The sequence below is a fragment of the Helobdella robusta genome, assembly GCF_000326865.2.
Source record: "Helobdella robusta unplaced genomic scaffold HELROscaffold_8, whole genome shotgun sequence".
NCBI classification, from domain to species: domain Eukaryota; kingdom Metazoa; phylum Annelida; class Clitellata; order Rhynchobdellida; family Glossiphoniidae; genus Helobdella; species Helobdella robusta.
This window is the reverse complement of record NW_008705459.1, coordinates 2,903,260-2,909,153: the sequence shown is the minus strand read 5'-3', so window position 1 is coordinate 2,909,153 and position 5,894 is coordinate 2,903,260.

Here is a 5,894-nt window from a genome sequence, read left to right as displayed (position 1 = left end):
ACCCACCATCATCTTCTTTATCGTCGTCGTCATCATTGTCGTCGTCGTCTTCATCATCATTATTACTATTACTATTCAAGTATATATTGTTTATTAGGATGATGATAATAATAATAATAATAATCAACATCATCATTTCATCATTTCATCATTGTCACAATCAGGTCATCATCGTACTCATCGTCACAAACAGCATTCGACATCATCACAATCAATCTTCATCATCATCATACACATCGTCATCATCAGCATCGTTGTCATCATATCATAATCATCATCTTCTTTTTCATCATCATCATCATATCATCATCATACTCGTCGTCATCATCATCATCATTATCATCTTCTTCATCATCATAATCAGATTGTCGTCTTCTCCATCATTGTTATTGTAGTTAGTAACACACTTTTTCATCGTTGTCATCGTGCAATTAAAGCTTTTCAATTTGCAATTTCAATTGCTGGCTCCACTGTGGTTTTTTTTATTCATTCGAAGCACGAGCTTCCATTATTTTTTTTGGAGATAATTATTGTGTGTAATTATGAAAAGAGAGAGAGAGAGAGAGAGAAAGATGAAAATAAAGAAGGAGAGAGAAAGAGAGAGAGATAGAGAGATAGAGAGAGAGATAAAGAATAAAAAAAGATAGACCGAGAAATAAAGAAAGTGAAATTAGTGAAAAATTGAGAACTTGAGGAAAAAATATAAAGAGGGCGAGAGATGGCGAGAAAGAGAGAGAGAGAGAGAGAGAGAGAGAGAGAGAGAGAGAGAGAGAGAGAGAGATGGAAAGAAAGAAGGAGAGAGAAAGAGATAGAGGGAAAGAGAGAGAAAGAGAGCTAGAGAAAGAGATAAAGAATAAAAAAAGATAGACCGAGAAATAAAGAAAGTGAAATTAGTGAAAAATTGAGAACTTGAGGAAAAAATATAAAGAGGGCGAGAGATGGCGAGAGAGAGAGAGAGAGAGAGAGAGAGAGAGAGAGAGAGGAAGGGAGAGAATACTTGAAAGGAGTTGTTAAGAATTGTGAAACAGACATAACAAAGGCATAAATAAAAGAAAAAAGAGAGGAAGTCTAGAGGAAATAGAAAAAGATGAAGACGGAACGAAGATTTAAGGTGGTGAAGGAGGAATAAATATTTTTGATTATCGCTTCGGTTTTTTGACGGAAAACAAACAAAATGAATGAACAATGTGAACAATATGAACGAACGAGCAAACAGCGAACGTTTTATATGAGATGCGTGAACATATGTAAAAGCGAACTGAACGAAACAAAAAAAAATGAACAAAAGGAACATAACAAACAGACACAAAAAATGGATGAAGATAAAACAAAAGGCTCAAGCCATATAAGTTCATGCAATATTTAATAAAGTAGATTACAAGATTTCCACCATTATATATAAATAATATTTTTATGGCATTTTAATTTTTCTTACATATGTACGTACATGTAACCGGAAAGATAACAACAGAAGATGATAAATAAACAACAATATTTACAAATATGTAGACGTACAGATAGGAGAACATTTTTTTTATCTCAACATTTAAAAATCCATTCTCTTACAATCTTACATTTTACATATCTTTCTTTTATTGTATTTCTTTCTTCCTTTCTCACTCACTCTCTTTCTCTCTCCTTTCTCTCTCTCTCCTCTCTCTCTCCCTCTCTCTTTCTCTATCTATCTATCTATCTACATCACATCACATTATTCTCCTTGTTTGAAGCCAGCACGTTCCATCACATTTCAATATTAAATCTCTCCAGGATATTATTTAAAGAATAATAATAATAATAACAATAAAAAATACAAAAATTATTACCTTTTTATTGTTATTATTATTAGCTTTCGAATGTTGGCAAAATATATGACGTTGCACTGGCGCAGTTAATTGAATGGAACATTTGTTTGGTGGATGTTCGTCCGTTCGTTCGTCCGTTCGTTCGTCCGTTCGTTCGTCCGTTCGTTCGTCCGTTCGTTCGTCCGTTCGTTCGTCCGTTCGTTCGTTCGTCCGTTCGTTCGTTCGTCCGTTCGTTCGTCCGTTCGTTCGTCCGTTCGTTCGTCCGTTCGTTCGTTTGCTGTTTGTTTTCATTTAAGGTTTTTGTTTGTTTATATTTTGTGTTTTTACATGTTTGTATGTTTGGTTGTGAATGTTTATTTGTCATTTTTATGTGTGTTTGTCGGTTTGTTTGTAAATAATTGTTTGCACGTGTGTTTGTCGACGTTTGTTTGCGTATGTTTGGATTTTGTTTGATTAAGTATATATGTTTGTATGTATGTATGTTTGTTTGTTTGTTTGCATATATTCGTAACTTTGTTTATATAAGTTTGTATTTGGTTGAATAAGTTTGTAATTTTTAATAAATTTGTGTATTTGTTTATATGTGTCAGTCGGTGCATGTTGGTTTATATAGGTTGATGTATTGTTTTTTTTTTTTACAATGTTTGCATGTGATTTCAAACGATCATCAGACTGTTTTCATATGCTCTCGTGATGTTTTGTATACTTGTTTTTTGCAGTTTTGTTTATGTGTAGAGTGAGGCTTTCTGGATGTGATAATTTTTTGTTCGTCTAAAAATGCGTGCGTATCTCTTCTTGTTGATATGATTTTTTTGGGGTTTATAATAACAATGTTTCATTTTTGTCTTGTCATTTTTGTTGTTTATGTTTGTTTGCGTATGTTTACACTTGTTTAAATGTTCCTATGCAGTGTTTACATGTTGTTTAATTTATATGGATCGAGATCGTAAAAATCAGTCGTCTCGCCCCTGTGGTTCAAGTAATACGTCAACATCAATTCGGCACTTTTTCCAATGAACATCATCATCTTTGTTATCATCAATTATTATACAATTTTTATTATTTTATTATTGTTATTATTATTATTATTATATCATCGTAATTTTAATCACAATCATAATTATAATGTCTTTGTATATGCTCTATTGTATGTTTTGTTGATTTTTGTATGCTCGATTTGCATGCGCGTGCTACTACTACTGCTACTACTGCTACTACAACTTCCACTAATAGTATTATTATTACTACTACTACTACTACTACGACAACTACTATTACTACAGCTACATTCAGGCACCAGGCAGTAAAAGAGCAGAGAGAACACACAGACAGACATTGTAATGCGCCTGTTTAATTGTTTTTTTATTTCCGGACGTAAGTTGAGATTAAGTTGATTGCTCCACTAATTGCACTGCCCGTGTAACTTATCATAGGCGAACAGTATTAAATATTTGCACGTATGCACTGATGTGCGTGCGTGCGTGTTTCACGCACGCACAATTACACACGCACACACAATTACACACGCACACACGTAAGCACATACACTCTCACACGTGCACAACATCTCAATATAGTTATTTGAACGTGGAAGCATGGGTGAACGAACATGATTGAATGCCAAAAAAGTAAACAAATATTTCTTTCACGTACAGGCGTACGTGTTAATTCACATACACACACGTACATGTCTGTGCATACGCAGCTTATATATCTTTAAACACACGCACATGCCTCCATACAAATATGAACATCTACACTCGTACACGCACATGTGCAAACACAATACCACACTGGAAACACAACAGAACACAAACTCGCACACGCTTCAGTGATCAAACAACACATCACGCACAACTGATAAACATTATTAATGCAAATAAACGAAACATACACACATGTAAACACGAATTCAGCAACATTCCGGTACAAACATACAACAAACAATGCGCACGCACGCACACACAAACATAGACACAATCACACAGACTAACATACAAACTTTAACAAACACAAACATACAAACAAACACACACTAAAGATACTCAGGTATATAGCTGAGTGCATGCACGTGTGAGTGAATGTTTGTATTCGTGTCTGTCTGGGTGTGTGTGGGTGTGTGTGTTTGCATATGTCTGTGTGTATGGATAGATGGATGGATTGGTAGGTGGATAGAGGCGGAAAGATAAATGAATGGATAGAAGAATAGATGTATAGAGTTATAAATAAACAACATCAAAAGCCCATCTGATCCTCAGTGCCCATGCACTCGGATGCTGGACGGGAAATGAATGTTCATTACGTCACATATATGACGTCACGATCTTCGTTGTCATCACTACCGTCATCGTCATCATCTTTTTCATCAATGCTATTAGTGTCATAATAGAGAGGCTATTATTGTAATTACTGTCTTGCAGTAGTGGCTGCCGTGTCGTCATGATCATTTTTTCACTTTTGCTACGTCATCGTCTTCCTCCTTTTCTTTCTCTCTCTCTTCCTCTATTTCCTCTTCTTCTTTATCATCCTTATCATTATTGTCGCCATTTTCATCGTCGTCATCAATTTTAGCGCATCATTTTTTATGTTTTGCTCGTCGCAATTATTGAAAGTTTCTTTGAAATTTTGAAGTTTTTCATAATCATCTCACCAAATGGTTGCATCGTCATGTTTATTCATCGGTTGTCATCAACAGCTTCTACAGTTATCATCGTCATTCTCATTACAATCACAATAATCATTTTCCTTTCCTCTTCTTCCTCCTTCTCATCATCATCATGATCTACAATCACTGCTATCGTGTCATCATCGTCAATATCGTCAACATCATCGTCCGTCAAAAATCCATCTTCATAATCACTGTCATAGTCACTATCATTGGCTCCGTAATTGTTGAATTACGACAAAGAAGAAACTATGACAGCAATTACCACACGCACACAACAACATGTGTGTTCATGGGCATGCAAACAGAAAAACATTTTTGTATACAACCTCTTTTACGCATACAGACAGACACGCACACGTTGAATTATTTTGAGACATAAACACACACACACACACACACCTGAACACATTTTCAGTTTTCAAGCACGGGCAAGTACCCACACACTGATATACACATAAACAAACAAACACACTGAGACAAACACAGACACAAACAACTCAGTCAGTCGCACGCACGTCACATAGAGTATTCACATTCAAGTGTTGCTCACTTTGTGCAAACATCAGTGCACGCATGCATTTACATACACGCACGTACACGCATATAAACAACACAACACTGGTACAACACAAATATACACAGAAACACACACACACATACACATACACATATACATACATATATACACAAACAAACGAACGAACACTCAGTCGAAAAAAATCAAAACAACCGAGATCTACACGCACGCACACACATACACGCATATACTCACACGTACACTCACACACGCACACACATACACGCAAATATTCACACATACATTCACGCACGCACACACATACACGCATATGCAAACGCAATTTTTAAACAATAACTCCATTAAGAGATGCGTGCCACTGAGCGCGCAATTTAGATTATCGTAAGGATAGCGAGGTATCACCGCGAGGTGGCTGGATGGGTGGATGGCTGGATGGATGGATAATTGGATTAATAAATGAATGAAAAGTATGCATGGATGTATGGATGAATGGACGGATGGCTAATAGAACTACATACATTTATCTCAAATCTAAACCACGCACATTCATCTATGCATCTATCTATCCATTAAATCTGCATGTTTCCAAATTTGACATCTTACAAAAAAACAATGAAGATGAACAGATGAATGAATGAACAAGTGAATAAACAAATGAAAGAACAAAAAATGAACAAAAAAATGAACAACTCATTGAACAAGCGGACAAATGAATAAATGAATGTACGGATGGATGAATGAAATTAAAAAAGAAGTAATATGAAAACTATCGGAAGAAATTGATGGAAGTATGAATAAAATGATGAAAAATAAATGAGTGAATGAATGAAAGAATGAACGAACGAACGAACGTGTTGATAAATTTATAACCGGTTCATCAATCATC